Raw genomic sequence first — 23,690 nt, 5'->3', positions numbered from 1 at the left:
GGGGAATGAATTGTCTGCGGCTGCCGACGTGGGTGTTAATGCCTGGGAAGCGGAAAAGGGGCCGCTCGGGTTTTTTATGGATACGTATAAATGAAGAAAAACGCAATCCAGAAGACTGCGAGGCATAAGTGCACGATCTGACCTGGAAACTCGCTCGTATTTGTGTTTAATGAGTCAGGCTTGGTGCTGGCTGGGCTCTGCATTGTGCTTTAGAATTTAAACAGTTAAAACCAGCTGGTGGCTGTTTTCTTTCTGCCTCCTTATTCTTCCTTCTGTACGGTTGCGGTGGCTCGGCGGTGAATGGGATGGCATGGGTTTGGTTTTTACGTTGCTGAAGCTGACAAAGGTTGTTCTGCATCCTTCCTCCCACGGTCTTCCGATGAGGGAGATGGGCAACCCCAGCTGGAGATCGGGATAAGCGGCCGTGGGGTTGTTATTCACCATGTCTTAAGCCGATCCGATGCGGGCTGCTGCTGAAGGTGGCCGTCCTCTTCCTCTAGCATGGGTTATGTGCGTCTGCTCCGTGCCTCGTGTTGGTCTGACCCCAAGATGGGTTACAAGATAAATCACTCTTCTAGAAGAGATTTAAGTCTCTCTTGGTTTCCTTTCCTGAATCACAGTTGCAGCAGGATCAGATGAATGGCAATGTGCAGCTTCTTTTTGGTGGCAACTGGCTGATACAGTAAGTTATCTGTAACATCATGCACCTTGGATGTTATCACTGAGGGCAGCCCTGACATGGGAAGCCTTTACTATTCTTGTGTACCATTTCGAAGTGGTTTTGCAGCATCTTTGATTCGAATACATCCAGTAGACTAATTTCTGTGTGAGTGATTTGGATAGTGTGTTTCCAGAAGTCAGATTTTTGCGGCAGTACGATGAGAAGATGAGAAAGTTCCTAGGGATGGAGTTTGAGGTAGGGGGACAAGAATGTCTCATGTCCTGGACATAAGATAGTGAGTAAGAGTGATTGTGCTTCTATTAGAGTTTGAGTCATGATAACATCCTAAGAATTACTTTGGGATGAGAGTTTAAATTTCACAACAGCGTCCTGGCCATGCTGTCATTTGATGAAGGAAGACATCAATCTGAAAGAGAGGGCCTAGGTTGCCCTTCTCTATTGCGTGTTTCCCTCCCACTTTCACTTTTCTTTAGCTTGTGTACTACTTTTCACTGTATTGTGAAGTGGTTTAAGGCCTCAAATATTGTGTTGTTTTGTTTTGTTGTTTATTTTGTTTTTTTTTTGTTTTTTTCTTCTGCGGATTGTTTAAAGGACAACTCCCATTTGGTCGAAAAGCCCAACACAAGCATGCCTTTTATCTTTTCCCTTGAGTGCTAAAATTGTGAACTGCCAAGTTCAAGGTTCAGTATTTTCCCATATTATTTTAACTCTTTGCTTTAGTCTGTCTTGGGTTTTATGCACTTATAATAGTTTTGTTGTTTAACTGCCCATTTTCCATCCAAGGGAACCTAGACAAATCCTTCTGTATGATCTTAAGAATTCTTAAAAATGTAAAGCAAGCCTTTTGTCTCCTCCAAATAAAGATGCTGAGAGCCTTCGTGTTGAGAAGAGTACAAGAGCTACGGACACTTTGGCTCTTCCAGCCTTCCTCACAGGTGTATAGGCAAAGCTGAGACGTAGGCCTGTTGCATTTGTGCCTAGGTTTTTGCTCTTTTTTTGTAGAATGGTTTGGGTTGGAAGAGGCCTCAAAGATCATCTAGTTCCAACGACCCTGCCATGGGCAGGAACATCTTCCTCTACATCAGGTTGCTCAAAGCCTCATCCAACTCAGTCTTTAACACTTCCAGGGATGGGACAGCCACAACTCCTCTGGGCAACCTGTTCCAGTGCCTTGCCACCCTCATAGTGAAGAATTTCTTTTCTTCCTTAGATCTAATCAAAATCTTGCTTCTTTCAGTTTAAAGCCATTATCCCTTGTCCTATCACTACATACCCTTGTGAAAAGCCCCTCTCCAGCTTTCTCGTAGGCTCCCTTTAAGTACTGGAAGGCTGCTAGAAGGTCTCCCTGAAGCCTTCTCTTCTCCAGGCTGAACAACCCCAACTCTCTCAGCCTGTCTTCACAAGAGAGGTGCTCCAGCCCTCGGATCATCATCATGGCCCTCCTCTAGACTCATTCCAACAGGTCCCTGCCCTTCTTGTGTTGGAGGCCACAGCGTTGAACATTTCCTTTGGTCTTCCTTTTTTATCCAGAAGCCACAGATGCTTGCAAGTTATTAGCAGATTCTGGGATCTGACTTTGCTGTGTTCAGATGGGAGCCTAAAAGAGCATCCAAACCAGATTTATTCGTATTGCTACTCTTACCTTGGAATCTCTGGGAGTAAGTTAAAATGTGTGCATCTTCTCTCCATTTGATTTTCCTTCAAAAGGACTGTGCTGCTTTGACGTGTTCCAGTTGTTGCATTTTGTAACAGTCAGAAGATTCTGAAAAATCTCCAGTCCTTGCTATGCTACGTGCTTCTATAACGGCACATTAAGACTTGTAAAGACTCTCTTAAACTCCTGCCATTTGAAGCATAAATTTTTTTTGAATAAGCAACCAGGCTGTCTTGCTGTGTATGTGCAGTCTTGCGTAGCCCGAAAGAGATCCTCGCGCAGTGAAGGCGGCAGCCCTTGACCCCGTGGGATGTGAGGATGATCTTAAGAGGAAGTCACTAAGCAAGCGGAAGGAAATTGTAAAAGCGGAGCCTATTGCAGAGACGGAGTTTTAGTAGCAGCATTAATAAAAGTTAAGCAGCAGTAGTAGTTAGTTTTAATGATTGGAGCAGTTTCTGAACGAGATGAGCTGCAAGTAGTTTATCACCATGTCTAGATCCATTTAGAGTGGAGGTGGAAGGTGCAGTTGCTGTAAATCACCTTGCCTGTCAGGAAAAAGCAGCACGGTACCACTCAGTCTAGCTGTTGAGTTTCATAGAATCATGGAACGGTTTGGGTTGGAAGGGACCTCAAAGATCATCTTGTTCCAACCCCCCTGCCATGGGCAGGGACACCCTCCACTACACCACGTTGCCCAAAGCCTTATCCAACCTGGCCTTGAACGTTTCCAGGGATGGGGCATCTACAACTTCTCTGGACAACCTGTGCCAGTGCCTCACCACCCTCTGAGTGAAACATTTCTTCCTTAGATCTCATCGAAATCTCCCCTCTTTCAGTCTAAAGCCATCACCCCTTGTCCTGTCACTACATGCCCTTGCAAAAAGTCCCTCTCCAGCTTTCCTGTTGGCCCCCTTTAGGTACTGGAAGGCTGCTATAAGATCACCCCGGAGCCTTCTCTTCTCCAGGCTGAACAGCCCCAACTCTCTCAGCCTGTCTCCATAGCAGAGGTGCTCCAGCTCTCAGATCATCTTTGTGGCCTCCTCTGGACTCACTCCAGCAGCTCCATGTCCTTCATGTGCTGGGGACTCCAGAGCTGAATGCAGTATTCCAGGTGGGGTCTCATGAGAGCAGAGTAGAGGGGCTGAGTTGCATGAGTAGAGTTTCTGACTTGCATGGTCATCAGATGGATGGCGTGTAGGTGAGTATGGTTACAACAGGAGCACGGTGTTGGGAGTTTCTAACGGGCACAGGTGATGGCTGCTCAGGATTTGTGGTGCACACACCTCGCTTGTGTTGCTGAGGTTATTTTTTTCCCTGAGTGTCAGCTCGTACAGATGGGAGCGAAGCTGATCAATGACAGGCTTCTCCGCTTTCAGACTCCTGTTGACGCCAGTAGATGATTCTGTGTTTAGGTCAATGGAAACTTTGGGGCTATTTTATTCCTCTCCGTGAGTATGTGCCAGCAGTGTTTGCAAAATCTAGCAGTCTGATACTCCTCGAGGGCCGTGCCAGCACAGCCGGCAGTGATCGTGTATGCGGACTGCACGGTCATCTGCCCCTTCTCTCGGGCAGAGTCCTGGGCTGCTGGACCTCACAGGGGCTGGCTTCCTGCTTTTTTCCTGCTTGGATGAGATGGGTTTGATGTGATAACTTGAGACGTTGTTTCTAGGGGAATTTCCCCCCCCACCCTCCAACTTCCACTATGCTCTTAACTATTACTATAGCTAGCAAAGTGTTCTATGAGCAGAAAGAATTTTGCAAATTCAAGGACAAACTGCCATCTGTGTAAATGAGATGCTTCTCTTATAGGCAGATAATATTAGTTACTGGGTTTTATCTTCTTGAATGAGGAAGAACAAGGTCAAGGTAAATTTCTTGGTTTTATGAGGAAAGTCATTTACACCTTGTTTTGCTAATGTTTTGCAAAGAGATATATATGTGTTGTATTGCTCAGAAAAACAATCCTGCCTTGTCTCATCTCTGTGCTTAGAAATTGTCTTTTTCATCCAGCGATTTGCAGAGTAGAACTCTTTAGCTAATAATTCATTTGAAGTTAGTAATTCAAGCAACGTTACTTTCTTTAACAGTGAAAATAAAGTTGTGTTATGAGGCTTGCTTCTTCACTCTTTGTACGCTGTATGTCACTTTGAAAGTTTCAAGAACTGTCACCTACATGTGTAATTATTTTCTAAATAACTGGCATGATCAGCTTATGGACTGTAAATTCCATTGTTTCACTGAAGCTTTTGGTTTGGGCATTGACGTGCGTTCTTAGTGATTCAAAAATTGGGATGTTACACTCCTATGAAGGAGCAGAAAGTGTAGAAGATCAGAAATAGCTCAAAATGCAGGTGAAACCAGCCAGCCAGCTTTATTAGTTACAGTAAGAAGGCACTAAGTAACTTTAAAAGCCTAAATTGGAGTTTCAGGACTGGCGAAGAGATGCTGTGATCATTGTGTGATCTAAAGGCCTGGCTTTTGAATTGAGGGCATAATTTGGGGGAGAATTCTCTGGTTTATACAACAATTTGAGTGACTCGTGTACATCGAGCCGGGAACAATTTGGTAAAAGTCAAAGCTAAACCAAACAGAATGGATGTTTATATACAGAAACACAAGCTACACAAACTTTATTGAACTGTTGTGCAAATCAGAGTGTTTAAAGCAATGTATTCCCTAAGGATATACTAGGTAATGCCTGTGTAAGGTCCACATGTCTTGGTAGTGTAGTGGTGGAACTTTTTTGAGCAGTATTTGGCATTAGAGATGCATGAAGACTTTTGTAAGCAGATGCATATTCCAAGAGAAGCCCTTAGAAACAGTCTGTTTTATGCAGCACGAGTTGCTTGTACTCAACTTATTTTTTCATTTCGTTACTTTCTCACTTTATGAGGATTGACATACCAGCCCAAGAGAACAAATGATCTGAAAAAGCATGCCTGGCCGTAGGTGTCTCTTCTAGAATAGAAAGTTATGAAAGCAAGGGATGCTTATGGAGGGCTTGACTCAGCCTGGTTGACCTAAATATAGGAAGAAAGGAGGACTTTGTAGGCAATGCTTGCCAGTAGGGTGCAGAGAATTGTTCCAAAATTGAGATGATATTACGTAGCAAACATGGTGTTCTTCATCAAACACTCCTTTTTCCTAATGTTTTACATCCACGCATCCAACAAATGGCATTGGCATCACTTACAATCTTTCCCAAAGGAAATATGTGAAGGAGCAGCTTTGAAGGGTTTAAGAAGCCAGACAAAATCAAGACCTATCTCATTTTAGTTAAATGGGTGATTGTAGCCTGTCTCCCAGCACACAATCTGCCTCACAGTGTGCCTATTGCAACTTTAAATAATTAGTTGTCTGTTTTTTTTTGTGGCCTGAGTCCTCTTCAGCTGTTCTCTTGCTGTCTGAGAAAACAGCTGTTTAGGAACTGTGATTCCTATTTCAGTCAAGCAAGGGACTGCTGCTAGGATTAACAACATGGGAAGCCCAGCCTTCTTCTTTGCAAGCCCAGATGCTGAGCTTGTCTGCAGGATGTAATACTAATCATTACCTCATCTAGAAGGATGTTTTTCCAGGCCTGTTGCTGAATAAAGTTAGAGCTCAAGTGTACTTGCAAGGCTTTCAACACTGTTTGGGGCTTTTGGGGTTTTTTTTTGGTTGGTGTTTTTGGTTTTTTTTTTTTCCCATCCTTTGGTTGCAAGAAGCATCATTCACATAGCATTTTGAGCTCGTGAAACAAGTTATTTGTCCCTCCTGTCAAGTCAGCAGGTTGACAGGAGCAGTGAATCTGTCTAGCTAGACATAAGCACTCATAGGCAAACCTTAAAATAGCAGCTCTGAAATACCAGCTGTTGTCTCCCTTGTGTCGAAATACTTTTTTGGGGAGAAGTTACTTACTGATTGGAATGGTGGGAGAAACTGCAGTAAGGCAGATTTTCCTTCAGACAGTCATAAGGTGGCTTTGAGAGTGTTTTTTGTTTGTTTGTTTGTTTTTAATACAGGAGATGCTTCTGAGAAAGGAAAATGGACATAGTTGCACGGGCATTTAATCTTGGAGCTCTCTGCTTCTGGTGTTATCTGGTGCTCTTGCTCATTGTTCAATCTACTAGAGATGAATAGCTGGCCTTGTGCATAGCAGAAAAATAACTGGTGTTTGGGTTTTCATCATGCAGTAAAGATGAGGGAAGTGCTGCTTAAGGGCTTCTTATGGGAAGACACCTGCAACCATCTACTCCAAAGACACTGTCCTTCTCTCTTTCACCTTATTTCAGCTAGGGAAGAACAAGTAGGTCGTGGAACTTTCCCTGCTAAAGCTGGGAAGATAGGTGGTATGTGCATTGAAACGAGACTATTACATGAGCAAAGAGAGATTTAAAAAGCATCCAGATGGGTGAGCTTGCAAGCCAGTGTTGGCCGATTCCTGGTGAAGGCGTTTTTCATACCATGGGTAGCTTGAGTTGAGTTGTGGTGCGGAGCACTGAAGTTCAAGGTTGCTGTGATCGCCTAGCATCTTTGCCTGTAATTCTGTTTTGAACTTTTAGAATTAAGATGCTGAAAGGTAAATTGCCACCAATGAAGAGCTGCTGTATGCTCCTTCGTCCTCTGCCCTGTAAGAGTAGTGTAACCTCTTGCAGGAGAACGAGACTAGCAGCTGGAGATGGTAGTCTCTTCAACTGAGTAGTGTGATGTGGTCGAGATCCTTTGCAGGTACTCTTGGTATTTTGAGGCTGGAGAAACCACCAGTGTTGCTGGTAGGTGGCAAGAAATGTAAGGCAGCTCTCAAAGGCTTGGCTGTAAAAGGGTTAACTGTTAAAATTAAAACATGGTGTGGCATAATAAACACTATATAAGGCAATACTTCATTGTTAGTAATTTGATGGTTTTAATTACTTAGGAGGAACTGAACTAGTTGCCGCTCAGCGCTCGCAATGTGTAAATGGCTTCAGGTAGGTGAATGGCCGCGTGACATAATCTTCTGGTATGAAAATTTGGAAGTTCTGGTCAGGCTGTTAAAAAGTACTGATTTTTTTGAAGGGTACAGAAGTCATGTATTCAGAGGCTGGGAGGAAGCACAGAAGTAGTGTTTTCCCATTGGCAGGAACGTGCCATAGCTCTGACTGCCATACTAGTTCGACAACTGCCCTTATCTGGGGTACTCACTGGTGAGACCTCGGTGCCAAAGACATTTCCTATGTGTATTTGGACAGATTTCTATTTCTGCCTTTAAACAAACTTAACGAAGCGGTGTGTGGTGTGGAGGGCGGTGTGAAGGACAAGGCTTGGGAAGTATTTCCTGATGAGCAGAGCTAGGAGCGGTTTTATGGCCTAAGCAGCTGAGAGTTTTGGGTGTCAAGAAAGGAGAAGATGCAAATTAACTCTGAATAACGCTGTTTCCAAAACTCAGGGTTGCCTGGTTTGGGATGTGGATGTATGCCTAAACCAAAAACCGTGCAGAAAGGAGTGTATCCCTAATTAAATGAAGCAGCATCCCTAAGGCGGATTTGACTTGCACATCAGCATCTAGCCTTGCAGTTGTGTTCTCTGTTGCTTCGTCCCCTCAATGTGGCATGTTTTCTTGTCAGTGAATTTCTGATGCAGTGTGTACCCCTCTAGGGTGTGGAATTCTGAAGGAGGCGGGGTGGTGGTGGTTGTTGTCGAATCCTTTGGAAAATGTTGCGTCTTACTGTCAGGCATAACAATTTGAAAGTTCTAAGAAAACTAGCTATTTCTGGGTTAAGGAAGGATGAATGTCTTGAGTAGTGAGTATAATTGTACACAAAGGGCAGAACTCTGGTTTAAAACTTTGAGTGACTAATTCTGACTTGGAAGCTCAACTGAATAGATTGAAATAACTTTTTTTTTAATTTAGGGACTTCAGATGCTATTTGGTGCCAATAAAGTCGAGTGTCTGAGCTAATTGCTCGTTAAAAATTCCTGACCTGGAACTGGGAAGTTGATTGCTTCGTGGTGTACTTTCAGTAAAAATATCCTGGGTGCGATCTCAGAAGAGGTGGGTTTTGTTCAGTTTGCATCTGCTTTGCCCTTCTGCGTGCCTGCAGCCCAGGAGCTGGCAGCTTGGCACGAGCTGGAGTTTTATCCACCTATACTTGCAAAAAACACTGGATGCCTTCTAGTTCTTCGGTGCTTCGTGAGCTCCTGTGCTCTTGGAGAAAATACTTAGATTTTATTTTTGTATTATATGTTGCTGTACAAGAAATCAGAGCCTTTGGTAAACCAAAATTGCCAGGTGCATCACCACTGCTGTGTTCCTATTTTCGATACCTGGTAATTAGGTAGGGCAGTGCATGTTATCGTTGGCGTGTGAAGAAATGCAAAAACAATAGTTAAGTTTCAGAGCAACAATTTTCTTCCCTCTCAGCTGTCAGAAGGCTTATGTGAATGAGAGAGGATTATTCAGTTGGTAATCAAACTTCTACCAAAGAAACAAGCGAGGTGGTATCCAACAGCTTCTGATTTCCTCAAAAATAGATTCTCAGAGGTGGGTTTTTCCTACTATAACGTCCTTACTTGCAGGTTTTTAGATGTAATTAGTGTCAGATTGATTTATCTTTCCTGGACATGAAAGCTTACTGGAAAAAAGTTCCACAAAAGCAGTTTATTTGCGTGTTTACTGGTTTAACTGGCTGGTCAGTGACTTGTGTTTTAATATTGCCTGCAATGAAGTGATGATGCCTCTGTCCTGAGCTGTCCCAGGGGTGATTCTTTGCAGACCTTGCTCACAATCCCACAGATGCCTCAAGTGCAGAGATCTGCACAGGCATAGAATGTAAAGGAATAATTTTTCTTCTCTCTTGGTCTTTGCTCTTATGTATTTTGTGACCTTTCCCTTCACTAGTTTCTGATTTAAATTCAACTTTTTTTTTTTCCTTTGCCTTCCTCTTTTGAGTACTTCCTATGTCCCAAAATGTCCTTTCTCTAATCCCACATTTGAATACCGAATTTAGTTGAGTCTCTCTTCTGTCTGCTTTTGCCAGCCTCTTCCAGTAGACAGAAATGGAATGCAGGAGTATCTGGCACGCTAAAAGCTGGGTCAGGTTTTTAAACTCGTTCCCTTAGGTCAGATGGATTTCAGGCATCCCCACTTGGGTCTTCTAATTATGGAGCGTTTATCAGCTAACATACTAGGATGACAGGAGAGCAAGGAAAGGCTCTCGGTGTGCTTCACGTGGAGAAGAATCCCTGGACTCCGGTCTCCTGTTGGACTCTTGTAGCTTCACGTTTTTTCCCTTTTAAAACACGTATCACTTTGGATTCAGATACTTCAGCTATGACTGTTTATACTGGTGCCAATGTACTACAGCCTTCACACGGAGACAGGAAATCATATTTGCTTTTGCTGTCTACAAACAGGAAAAGATAACAGCCTGCTGGTTTGTTTTGTTGTTTTTTTTAATCTGTGTAATCACTTCTTATTTCTCTCCAGTTGCAAACTTGAAGTTCTTTCGATTGAGTTATTAGGAAAATAGCAGATATAACTTTATGTGCTTTTTAGAAAATAAGTCTGTTTTTCAATTTGAATGGTCTACAGCCCCGTTGCTTTGCTGTGCAACTGTGCATTTCCCTTAGGCTGTTCTCTTCAAAGTGTCCGTTCTCCCATATGGAATGTGTGTGTGCTGGTCTTGATTTTCTTCCTTTGCCAAATGTGTTGCTGAGCTATAAGAGGATTTACATTGACAAATATCTTGAATCAACATCTGTTGAAAATTGAAGTGGGCTTTTGGGGCGTTTCTTGTGATACCCAAAGGTCATGCTATTCCATTGTCTATTAAATATGAAATTTAAATCTGCCCTGATGTGGAATGAGTGCATCGAAACAGGGATATGACCTAACCTTTACATGAACTGTGGAGGAATCTAGGGGCTCTGGGAAATAGTATGTTTGTGTGCGGATACAAGGGATCATGTTGATATATGTAGAGAATGTCAGTGTTTTATTTATAGAGCGTTATGCAGTGTTTTTTGTAATATTTGTGCATTCTGGTATAATCACCCTGGGGAAAAAAAAAAATAATTATTTGGTGAACTAGAGCAAGTGAAGAAAGATTCTCTGTGTGTGCTGGTGAAATGCTTTTGTATCACCGATGGGATAAATATGTACTGTCAGAAGGACAATTTTCAGGCTAGCAGAAAGGTGGCTGGTAACCCCAAACTTACTGTCTAACCAAGCAATCTACAAATTTAGCATTAGAAAATAAAGATCAATGGGTTTGTAGTGGACCGTTCTCTTATAGCAATCTATCCTAATTTTTTTTGGGGTGGGCTCAACCTGTTAATACAGAAGCAAGCTTCTTGTAGAGATCTGCATTACCTAGAGTTGCTTCTCTGAGGTCTGCTACCTGTGCTGCTGGCATAACAGGTCTGCTTTTTCAGTCTTCCCACTATAATAAAATCAGAACAATGTGCCAGAAAGAGAGAGTTGAATATCTTGGATACGAGCTCTGTGAATACAGCCATCAGGTATAAAAAGCTTACATATAACGTTTCTAAGATTGCTTGGTGCACCTCAGGAGCTGGTAGCATTTCTTAAGGGAATTAGTTTTTCATTGTAATTTCCTCTGATAGGATGTGATTCTCAAAGGGATGAGTTTTTGCTGCTGGTTTCTCCTGTTCTCTCACCACTTCCAGCTACTCGCTGTTTTTTTGAACACAGCTGTTCCTGACACTGAACTAATTGATTGACACAATTTGAGTGTTAAATAGGCTGTGAGACTGAGGATAAAGTTATAATTATATCTGCTGGGTGGTAATCGCTGTTAGAGGGAGGGGGGGAAAAAAGGAGCAAGCAAAGAAGGGATGTGACCAGGGGAGGGCTGCTGCTATCCATTTTATGCTGTTGATGTATTCCCAGCAGCATTCCTTGATTTCAAGAACCTCCAGTAAATAGCCATGAAGGTCATTTTTGTTGTCCAGCGAAATGAGGTGTGTGCAGTCTGGTAGTGCATTTCAAACTGAACTCATTTGTTAGTAAGGGTTAGCACACAAATTCTCCAGGTAATCCATTATAGCTCAGACCCAGTTTGGATACAGTAATCCTGTCTCACCCCCACATAAAAGCTGTCCAATCGTTTCTTAAACAATGCTGTTTTTTTAGCTTTAATCCGAGCTGATGGGTTGTTCAGTGCCGTCTCCCTCAGGGCCAGTTGTCTTGACATGTCCTGGCGCTCTCTGGGAATTCTTCTTCCCAGGTGGGAATGGGTTGTGGAATCATAGCAAGCATGAGAGGGTAGCTCCCCTCCACTGGCCAGGTAAGAGTGTCTTGTGGATAAAAAAATTTTAATTGGTTGTAGTGGTGAGATAAAGAGGATAGCGTGATTTTTTTTTTTTTTTTTTTAAAAAAAAACCACCCACTTTTTAAAAATTATTTTTGACAGGTCTCTTAAAATTCCTTGAGAAGTGTGAATTTTTAAAAGGTTTTCTCTGTCAAGTTTCCTCTGTGTGCTTTTTCTGCAGACTGGCTGTAGAACTTGGCTCCTCTTCTGAAGAGACACGGTTAGCGTGTTTCATGTTTGAAGTTTGATGTTTGTGCGTAAAGGACAGAAAATCCAGTAAAGTATGATGTGGTAGAGGCTATTGTCTACACTCTGCAGTGTACAGCTGTACTAACAAGAAAAGGTGATTTCACCAGGATTTCGTTTAGGTGGTTTCTCTGGATATTGATACTTTTCCTTAAATCCGATTTGCTCAAGCAGGTTTTGGCATCTCTTTGGTTGATGTTGCAAATCAAGAGTTTTAGCTCATGTTTGAAGTGTCCTGACTCTTCCATCAGAATATAGGTAGCCTGAGGGAGAGCTGCAGCTTATTTGTTATAGCAGAATATCTAAGTTAATTGAAAGTTCAGTCTTTGTGAAGGAAGATGGAACAAGTTGAAGAATTGCATGCCACTCTTTTCCCACCTAGAAATCCCCAAACGCCTTTTACACGCAGGTAACAAGTGGTCCAATGCTTAACTGAAGTATAAATTAGTAGGGGACATGAAAACAAATGACAATTTTTACAATAGTTCTTCTGTATATAGTAAATGTGCGTGTATGTTTTATATATCGAACAAAACCAGTCTCCTCTGGTAATGTCTCTTGTAGGGTCCTTCATACAACTTGTATACTAGATTTCCAGTTTTCTCCAGTACTTATGATTACTCTAGGCCCTATTTTAAAATTTCATGTAAAGTCACTGTAGTTGAAGAGGTTATGAAACAGGGTGCCTTGCAACTTGTAGCTGTTATCCTGTAGTCCAACAAAACATGTTGTAAACACAATAAAACAGTCTGTTACCAGATTGCTTTATTAAGTCTAATCAGTCTAAAGAGCTAAATTTAATTAAATCTACTTGTGGATGGGAACATTCCACCCATGGAAAGGTGCACTAAAGGTCGTCTCCAATTTTGAATCTTAACGTTACATGTAAAAATCTGTTTTGTCTTTCATTTGCTCGAAGCCAGGTAGGAATGTAGCTTTGAGGATTCTTTTATTATTCATTGTTATTTGAAGAGATCTGATCTCGCTTACTTTTTGTGACAGAAAATATATCTATAAGGTGTGAGGAAATAATTTTATATATTAGATGTATGTAGTTGTAGATATTTCTTTCTTATGTGTGAACAAAGATTGAACCCTCTGTTCTGACTTGATACTTGAATGTTTGCATTTTGAACTCCCACTTATTAAAGTGCTTAGCTGCAAATAGTAATTGATTTTTTTTAAATATCCTGAATTCTAGGTCAACCCTTTCCGGGGAAGAAGGTTCTTAGATGAGGAAGAAGGAGAATGTCTATTTTCAGATACATGACTAGGATAGAAAAGTGCCACTGAATGTGTAGGAAAACTTTTTCACTACTAAAAAGTTGTCTTGGACTTATTTTTTTGAAAAGATGCTCAAACAGTATTGAGCGTCCCGCTTTTTGAGTGGCTTCTATAGCATTACCCCTTGTTTTAACAAACTTTTTAATTCTGTTTTGGAGGTAGACTCTGCACCTCTGTCTTAGTGTGACGACTTGTACCAAGCATCACAACACACTGATTTCCCTCTTCCTGTCAATGAGGGGTAGGACTGAGGATCAAAACTGTTGTCATGAGTGCTTCATATAGACAATGTAATAATTATTTTGACTCCCTAACAGTTTAAATATCAGTACCAATGTCAGCATAGTAGCCATATAACCGAGTTTAATTATGCAGTCTGATAAAGTAAAGCTGACATGAATGCTGCCAAGTGTTTTCTTTCGAAATAACGTGCTCTGTAGCACCTGAGATGGGGAGTAATACCATGCTAGATGATCAGTGCTACCTACTGCTGGTGAGACACATGCTGAAGCAGAGAGTAGACCTTCTGAAAACTAGACGTGTTAAAAATCCTTCCTGCGGTCTTTTTCAGTCGTCAGTACAAAAATTCATCTCACCTGAGTTTTTGACGTTAAACTTGAGGACGTTCCGAGAACTTACACCGTGGGCATGGCAGGAAATCCAGCCTAGCAGCCTTGCAAATCCAAGTGTCGTTTTGGGAAGGCCTGCAGACTTCTGTGAACTGATTCACGGGTAACCGTGTTGTGCCTGGATGGCGATGGGTGGAAACTAGATTTATTTCTAGGTAGGATAACCCCCATGCCCTTCTGCTAATAAATCCATGAAAATTTCTCGGAAGTGTCTTCAGAGATGTTGTTTTTAAAAGTTTTTAAAGTTGTTGTTAAAATTTTTAAAATTTAAAATTTTTATTTTTTTTTTTTTTTTTTAAATTTAAGTTGTTTTTAAAAGATGTGGGCAGATAGAAGGGGAAGATCTGGTGCAGAGCAGAGAGGCAGCTGACAGGGACTGATGCTACAGCCTAAGACAGTAGGCAGATGACCCTCTATATAGCATAACTTTGTAACTCCTGAAGTATTTTGTCGACTTGTGTGCTCAAATGTTTATTTCTACCGCTTTGAGTGACACGCTTTACGAAAGGCTTTTACTGACTTAAGAAATTCAGTAATCAAGTGTAAGTGGTAGGTGTGACAAGCCTTTCCGAAGGCTGGATCGTATTTTTATTTCTGTTCTACATGCACTCTTGTTCCTTCTGAGCATTGTGCTGTGCTTTGGTCATAGAAGGCAAGTCCAAAGGAAGACTTTTTTACCCCACCCAGGAGAACTTGCATTCAGTATCCAGCAGGCCATATTATTCAGACACACTGTGCACCAGATAGCCAGTTTATATATAGAAACAACACACTTCTAGTACTCTATTTAACGTGCTAAACTTGACAGAATTCCATTTGAGATGCAGTAAAGTGGTTACTCTGGCTGGATTTGCTTGTTGATGAACACTGAGGAAAGGAGAGAAAGTATGGTATGGCAAATAAGAGCAATCCAGATGTTTAACATCATAGACTGAATTGTTTCCTTCAAAATATTATACTTGCTTTAGAAATGGCTAATACAGTAGTTACATGATTCATTTGTTTAATTATTGTTGGACTATTTTCAGTTTGCTTTTGTTTCAGTTCTACAACAGCAACACCAGCAGACCGAGTGCAGTGAGATGTAATATTAATCCTAATACTGCCAAACCAGGACAATTGTATAAATGGATTTAATTTCCAATTCTGAAGCATTACAGTGAGTTCTTTCTGAAGTGTGACCTGATTGTTCAGGGAACACCTTGGAAAGTACAAAAGTGAGATTTGGTTTTATATAACATAACGGGTCTTGCTGACAGTCTTTTTTCTTCTCTTAATTAGTAATTTAAAATCACTTTTCTTGCACAATAGTTTTTAACCCAGACCTATTTTTATAGTGCGTGAAAATACTTAGGCTGGGTGGGAGTCTGCAATAAATATTTTTATTCCCCAAAGTGATGGCTCTTGGCCAGCTTCTGTGCTCTTACTCATCAGCTGCTGGTCTTAATTCTGCTGAATTCTAACTTTTATCTCTGAAGAGCAGAAATAATTATTTATGCATGATTTTTACTCCTGAGTGCTGTTTCATTAATGGGATGCTGAGATTCTTTGGTTCTTGAAGGCAGTTTGTTTAGGAGCTGCCATGAGTGACACTGTGCAGCTCAATCAATATAGATGTTGGCTTCAAAGCATCCTTGTTTCTTTCTCAGGTTTTAATGGAGCTGGAGTACAACACTTCTTTCTTGTGGTTTTTTTTTTTTTTTCTTTTTCTTCCCCCTTAAAAAAAATAAGTCAAATCAAGCTTTCAGCTTAAAGGTGTCCTTATATAAAAGATCTCCAAACTTAGGGCTGAGTCTGAGTGCAGCAGTGAGTTGCACTCTGATGGTTTGTCTCCTCATCCTTTTTGGCTGCTTATGCTGTGAGATTACGCGACATAAAAATGAAATCCCAAGACAAAGAAAATATCCTACAGCTTCCTAGAAGCCTCTCTAGTTTGTGAAGCGGTGCTTATTTTAGAAATGGGCTAGCTCAGGGGCATGAGAGAAAATCATGGTAATGCCATCAACTGCTTCAGTAGTCAGATGTCAAAGTACTTGGCATTTGTTTTGCTTGGTTGCTTTTTAATGTTACTGCTTTTAGAAGATAATCAATGTTCTGTGCAACTGCTTGCTCATTTTCATGCATCTCATGCTCATATCAGCTGTCTTCATGATGGAATATTCTAAGCTCATCAAATCAAAAAGTTTTAGCCTTTTTTTGGTTACACTCAAGTGCAGAAAACTACAAGAGCCTGTTTTATTCTGTTGTCTGGTGGCTTTTTCTACCACAGCACTGTTGGAAATGCCAGGGGAAAGGACTACGGCTGGAATGGAAGTGGAGAGGGAACTTTCTTCACTTGGACATTGACTCAAACCAAGAAAAAAGTGATCCTGGCAGAGTACCACGGGAAAAATCTATGCTTCTGGGGCAGTCAAATGCCACGTTTTACAACTGCAATGCTTATTCGGAAGGGGAAAAAAGGAGAAATAAGTTGATCATGTAAAAAAGAGACGAGAAAAAGGAGGGAGGTGTCTTGTGCCTTAAAATATATTCGAAAGCCAAGTGCTGGTTTTGATTTTAACAGCTCCTTGGAAGTTGTGCCCTCATTAAGGGAGGGGGCATGATACTGTAGGTCCATCCAGTGTACCAGTAAAGCAGTTGTCCTTCTGTAAGAGACGAGAGGGAAATGGTGCTCAAATCTTGCCTGGCCAGAACAGATGTGGGAGCAGAGCCCAGTAACGGGGTGTCCTTATCCCCCTCTTTCTTAACTCCCAAGCAGTCGTGTCCATCATCTTACTGTTTCCCGTGGTTTGAGAGGTGAAGCAATGCTGGCTCTGGCAGGGCTTTCAGCTTGGCCAGGGCAAAGCCTGTGGTTTAGCTAAGTAGGGTGTCATCGGAATGAGCTTCCTGCCCTAACGGTTCCGTCATCTTCCCCTCCCTGCCGCTGACTCAGGCTTGCCATCAAATGGCAAAGTTAACCCCTTAAAAGAGAAAAAAAACCTCAAACTTTTCTACAAAGTGCAGGAAAACTGGTCTTTTTTTTTTTTTTTTTTCCTTTCCATTGGAGTTTGTATTTTGCCTCAGTGCTAGAAATGTGCTGACCAGTTGTTCAGGATGAAGTAGGTGAAAACGTGAACTGGCTCAGTCTCTGCAGTTGGGTGTCACAGGCAGGAGACAGAGGTTTTCCATGTGTGTATGTTGTTGGCTAATTTGCAATTCCATTCTGAAACAGATTAGAGATCTGCGGCGCTTGTTTGGGCTCAAGGTCTTGGATGTTAGTGATAGCATTAGGAGAAAGGCCTCTTTCTTTGTAGAAGACCCGCCTTTTCCTCCTGGATTTGGCAAGATAGGAAGCCAAAATTGAGGGATTATTATTGAGATAAATTGATTGGAAAGTTTTACCTTGGTGCAGCCAGTCCTTCACCTATCTCCTTGTCAGGATGGTTTTAATCTAGTGTTGGTCTTGAGCATCTGAAATCTATTATAAAGTGATTACATTGGATGGAATTACACTTTATAAACCACAGCCTGAGTTCAGCAAAAATTACACTGGATTTATTTTTTTGTGAGTATAAGCTCCCTAGTGCGGAGGATGTTGTATTCTAGAAGACAAGGTATATATTTAGAAGCAGTACTGATTTATTAATGAAATCTAGAGAAAATGAGCTTTGGCGCTTGATGGTTTTTCTGCTTCTCTAATGTATCTTTTTTCCAGTACCTATTTGAGAAGTTCTCCCCCCACAGCCCCCACAAAAAAAAGTTTGACGAGTTCCAACTATATAACTTTAAATATTTATCTCAGAGAAGAGAATTGGTAGGACTTAGGAGTTAATGAATGAGGTGAAAGAGTAGACAGGACAAACCAAGAGATTCTTAATAGTTCTGGCTGCTTTTGTATGTAATGCACCTTTTATCACTGCATTTGGACTGGAGTCACTTCCTTGCATCCCAGATTTCTGGCATCCTAGCTGTTCTCTTGATCTAGCTGTAGAGGCTTTAGACCGTGATTGTTTAGCAGTGATCTCAAAGAGCTTTTTTGAAAAGAGGAGCTAGAAAATCGTCCTGGTAAAGTTCAGGAACTATCAGCTTCATCTGTTCGTGCCACTCTTGGAGCCACAAAGGTAGATGTGGGAAGTGTGTGTGAGTGTTGTAAGGAGAAAGGTTATAGCTCAGTTACTGGCAACAAATAGTACACATCTCTGAATGGACTGTGTGAGTTCATAAATATTTATTTCTGATAAAAAGACTGAGTGAGTAAAGGGGAAAAACTAGATTAGAGCCTTGCACTGTGATCGCAGTTGAGTTTTTCCTCCATGTAGGAAGGCTGAAAGCTTAGCTCATTTCTTTTGTAAGAATCTATTGTAACTGCTTGCCATCTGAAGCTAGAGCTTTGTCAAAAAAAAGACGTTGAAGGTGACAGCTGGGAGCTGAAAAAACTCACACACCTAAAAGAGGAGGGGACTCTTCCTGCCTGTTGCTATTCAGATACTGGAAAGGGCTTTTGCAGGATTCTCTGACAACACTTCTATGCATTACAGATGTGATACTAACATTACTGTGTGGTGGAACCAGGTAGTAATTTTGCAAGTTTGGTCCATGAGATAATTTTGTGAAGTCTGCATGACATAGTATATCTGGGCGTAACAACTAGCATCGAATCAGCCTCTGTACTACCAGTTTGAGATCAACTTGTGGCCTTCCTCCTCTGCAGCTGCAGGTTCTTCTATTTCTCCTCCTCTTCAAAGGCAACAGCATCTCCTTTCCCATTACGACCATCACCCTGATGCTCACGGTTATTTTGGCTCCTTAGTTGCCCAAAACTAGGTTTCCTGATTGCCACAAAATGTCAGTTGAGGTACAAACACAGGTGGAAGCAAGATGATTTATATAAAGGCTTTAAGAGTAGCATCAATTCTTTCTGACACATTCTCAAAAGTCCATTTCGTATCTCCAAGTGAATTGCAGGATCTGCTGGAACAGGAGGGGAAATACAGACACGTATTTGGTTGCTAAATCTTGTCTACAAAGATGGATGTTTGCCCGTTTCAGCTGCTTATTGTATTGAGTGAAGTAGCTCCATCATGCTGAGCAATCCAGTATAATAGATTATCAAATCGATTCTTTAAAAAAAAAAAAAATCGGAAAAATTACTCAGAGCTTTGATTTGTACTGGTAATTACTGCAAAGACCTCTCTGACTCTTACAATTAATGTTAATAGCCTTATAAATATTCTCCAAATACAATTAAAGGAAATTACATGTTAGAGAAGTAAAGATTAAGTTGCTATCCTGGTGAGGACTAATAGGCTCTAGCAGAACTCTGATTTTAAAAACAAGACCTCACAGAGAAAGTGGCAGCTTTCTGGCAAAGATTTGATTGATACCTCTAGTTTGAGGAAATAATACTGTTTACTTACATTGTGCATAAAAAATAATAACTGTATAGGAATATTTTCATAATGGTAAATATGCTCGGTGTACTTAGGTAAATAGTGTTGAGTTTCTAGAGTGTAAAAAAAAAAATATTCAGATAAACTCTCCTAATCAGTGTAAAACTGCAGCTTCTGAGTGTCCTAGTGTGTCAAGTCCTTAAAGCTGCTTTTTGTGATGGTGTTTGGCTTTTCAACGCTGAATTTTAATGGCATCGAGTTGGAAGTGGCTTTACCTTTTTCATCAAAGTGAAGACTTTGTTTGACAAATGAAGGGGTTTTCAGATCCCACATCTCTGGCAAAGCTTCTCATGATTCACGGGGTGGAGTGTGGAAATCGGTTTCTAAAATTAGACCGAACTTTCACATAACATTTTTTCCCCCCACTCTCTCCCAGTGTGAATGTGCTACATAGTCTTCTACAGATATGGACAAGCAAGAAGTCCCCCATTAAAGAATTTTCATACTAGGACTGGTCAACGCTAATATCTCCAATCCCTGCTTGGATTTTGGAAGTCTTGAGGAAGAAGTTGCTTCGTCTTGAACCTGATCTCCTCTCTTTACCCTTTTCCCCTGTCGAAAAGGAAGCGTGAGAGTATGTTTTCCTGCAGTCATTCCCTTGCAGGGAGGCGAACAAATAAGGAAGGGTTGTGTGACATGCTGGAGTTATGAGAGTTATTTGGAGATGGCCAAGTTGGTCAACAGCTGCAGCCCTCTGCTATCGTGTGAATGGTGTGCTTTCTGCCACACTGCTTCTTTTAATGAACTCCATCTGTACATAGTGCAGTCCATAATAGAAAGCAGATTGCTGGGCTGATGGTGGGTGCAGTATAGATGCTATGAGTTTTCCAGCCTACTGGGTTGCAGATGAAGGTCGAATATCGAAATGAGGAAGATACCTTTTTGTTTAGTGCAGGAGCAGTTTCCAGAATGTTGAAATTTTGCTTGAAAGGGAAAGAGATTGTGGGATGGAGGGGAAGATGAGGCAGCAGTTACTTGGAGAGGAGAAAGAGGCAGCTCATAATTTCTGAAACTTATTTTGTAGTTAAATCCCTGGATTTTTTCCCCCCTCCAAAAGTCATGATGGTAGTGGCTTACCATTTGGGATTTCCCTGCTCTTGAAAATGATTTTCTTTCTGGAGTCTCTGGTTTTATTCAGATAGTGTATTGGTGTAGAAGCTCGATGGTGAAAGCTTAAAAGGACAGGACAAGACAAATGTGACAAAGGAAACACAGTATGGGTTCATTTTGAGGTGAATTCCAACCAAAGTTAAAGCATTTTTCTTAATCAAAACAGAAATAAGAAAAATAAGTTTTAGATTAGACTTTGTAACTAAAACTCAAATGATGCTGTTTTTCTTTAGCCTGCAGCTTATTCAGGTAAAGTTGCTTCTGCCTGAGTCTAAATATATGAGGTATGGCATCCAAAGCCATAGCTGGCTTACTGGGAATGTACGGTGTAGCATATTTTCCTTTTCTTCTGCCATGGGTTGAATATAAATCCTCAAACATCTTACCATACCAAAAATAAGGCTGTATAAATATCAGAGCGCATGGAAAAATAACTCTCCTATTACTACCACATTAGAAATTAAAAGAATTATTCAACTTGAGGCACTCAGTGGGGACCTCTTAAATTAGTAACAATTCTGTGAACCCAAACATCCAGGTTTTAGGCAGATTTCTGGAAATGAGCAAGGCAGTGCTGGCACATGCACCGAGATGACCGTTACTAAGTAGTATTTCAGAGGAAGTGTTTGTCTGACAGCTCGTACTTCCAGCAGCTGACACTTTTCAACCAAAATTGTATGCCAAATTAGGTAACTTCACGTTGCTCTGTATGCTACTTGCTTCTCCTTAGAGTGCAGCGTTTACAGAGGGGATGCTTAACTTAATCTGCGACTGTCCAAATGCATGAATTAGTCACCTGAGACCTTGTAATAAACTTAAAATGATACTATGGAAAGGAATTAATGCCTTAGATGGTCGTTAGTGGGATCTGTAAACTCTCATCTCTAGCTGTCAGATCTGTATTGATAACGAAGGAGGATGCTGTTGCAGTTGGATGCCTGTGAAAACAATTAGGATGGAAGAGATGAAGAAAAGAAACTCGCCTGTTAATCTTGGGATAGTTGGTTGATGGAGATTTCTTGGTGAGAGGCATTTACACTCCATCTGTTGCAGTACTCTTGCTTACGTTAGAATAATCTCAGTCTTCCAGGTGGCTCTGTGAGTAGGCTGTTTGCTAGAGCTTTTCCTACCTTATCACCACCTACTCACTACAAAGCCTGTGTGAGGAAGGAAGGGAGAGTATTTTCCAATTTCTTCTGATGGACATAATTAAGAAGATGCTAAAATTCTGGATAGTAAAGCTGTCTTGATCCTGTTCCTTAGGTGTTTCTGCAGTTTAGTTAAAGGTTAAACATGAGTTTGATGTCTTATTCATCAATATACAGGATGCTTATTCCTAGATTTTAGCCACAAAAAAACCTGTGGCTGACTTGCTAGGCTGAGTTTGAGATTCCTGTGTCTATGCTATGGAAATGCTTCAGTGTCTTTGCTCCTAAAGTCACTCTGCCTATATTTCTGTCTTGATTGCATGAGGGACCAGGAAACAGTCATTCCGTTTGTCTGAACTGCTTAAGTTCTAGTATCTTCACAATTTCCTTTGTCATCAATGAAGCTGTAGCTTCAACATAAGCTTCTCATTCCACCTCCACCTGGGAGTGTGTTCCAGTCATCACTGAAAGGGTACATAGATTCATGCAGTATGGAGAAGGAAGGGCTAAGACTAATTGCCGGTTAATTCTTGGAGATGATTGTATCTTCTTGTAGGTCTGCACAAGTCCTAAATCTGCTCCCACCAAAGCCAGTGGGAATTACACAGAATATGGCAAGACCTGTCATGTTGGAGAGCCTATGATGCATCCACAGAAGGGATAAGGGAGATAAGTTGAAAAATGCATTCAGATCCTGGTGTTCATTTGAGCTGTTTATGTCTAGCGTGGTTGAGTCTTATTTCTATGCGAAGGAAGTGAAATTTGGGCAGGTGCTGCTGTTCTTCTAGTGCAAGCAAGAACACATTGCTGTGCTTCTGGGAAGTTTTTTACATACATGCTTTCATCGCTTCCAGCCCTGAAGTTGAGAATAAAACCACTCTTTCAGGTGAAATCAAGTGTTCATGAAGAATTTAGCCTGTATAGATTTTGCTTTGTAGGACTGAACTTCTCCCGTGGCTTCCAGAGCTGCAGATCTTATCTTCTGTTTAGGCAGCATGTGTGAGACTCTTACTTTTTAGCAGGTTGGTTGTTTTCATGAGCGTGTCCTTTTTCTGTTTGTAACAAATGAATCCTCCACTCAGGTATGTGAATGAACTGACAGTGTCAGTTGACAAATATAAAAACCTAATGCTAAACATGAGATGAGAATAAAGAGGTTTTGACTGGATTAACCAGGATTTTGCTGGAGAACTGGGTTAGAAATTCACTGTATCATTGCCAAGGTTCCTGTCTTGTTAGATTTGCTGAAATGATCCATTTTTAGAAGTTGTTGCATTGCTAAAACATTATTATTAGACTCTGCTTTACTAATGATGTAGCTGACGGATGTTTCAAATTTTAATATAGGCTGCTGTTGATGTTGGTTTAAGTTTAGATTTGGAAAAATCAAGATACTGCCCATTTTTAAAATACGACATTCTGTAAATACTTCTGCATTAGTAGAGCTTCATAACTCTCTACTTCAGACCACTTTGTCCATAACATCTTATGGAGCAACATGAACACCTTGAAACCTGTTGACTACTAGTGACTTAGAAGTCAAAAGCCTGATGCTCAGATCCATGAAAATATTTTCTTGAGTATCTAGGTCTCAGTGAATTCGAAACCACGTCACATTTGCCCCTATCTCTGTAGTTGTCTGCATTTTCTTCTCATGGTTATACAGTTAAGGCTCAGCTTGGAGACCTTGGAGCAAGATGCTTAGGCTGAATGCTTCTCCAGTGCAGCTTCATCCCATCAGGGCTTGGCTTGGTTCAAGAGCCCAACACCCTGGTTCTTCCTTTCAGTAACCAAAGGTTTAGTGACAAGAATCAGATTGCTCAGATCCCGCTTTTGTGTTCTCTGAATGCTTTAGGTAAATGATTCTTGCAGGTTTGTGTCCATGAGACTGAAAACTCTTTTAGAAAGTGTCTAACTCCAAGGAAAAAGGTTCGTGTTTAAAAAGTCGATTCTCAAGATTTCCAGTCTGAGCAATTGTTGGTGACAGCAATGCAAGAAGAGAATCAGTGCTTATATTTTAAAATAATAAAAAGAAGAACTTTTTGATATTTTTGTTTGCATGCAGATATTTCAGTTTCTCTTTGAAACAGTTTCCTAGAAAGCCCAGTAATGTGTAGATGGACCATTGCTTGGGGAGCTGGGACTGAGGATGCCTGGAGGCAGTGCAGTATGAATCTAATGGAATGGTCTTTGATTGTTTAAGTGAACGCATTTGAAG

At 41.1% G+C, this 23,690-nt stretch overlaps 1 protein-coding gene across 3 annotated transcripts in view; it reads left to right on the top strand.

The window, feature by feature from the left end:
- Positions 1-23,690, top strand: part of LRRFIP1 (LRR binding FLII interacting protein 1) — a 105,749-nt gene that overhangs the window by 477 nt on the left and 81,582 nt on the right. The gene's annotated exons all lie outside the window — the stretch shown is intronic.

The sequence above is a fragment of the Tauraco erythrolophus genome, chromosome 8, assembly GCF_009769465.1.
Source record: "Tauraco erythrolophus isolate bTauEry1 chromosome 8, bTauEry1.pri, whole genome shotgun sequence".
In the NCBI taxonomy this organism is placed as follows: Eukaryota; Metazoa; Chordata; class Aves; order Musophagiformes; family Musophagidae; genus Tauraco; species Tauraco erythrolophus.
The sequence above is the reverse complement of the archived record's forward strand: the minus strand, read 5'-3'. Positions and strand labels throughout refer to the sequence as shown.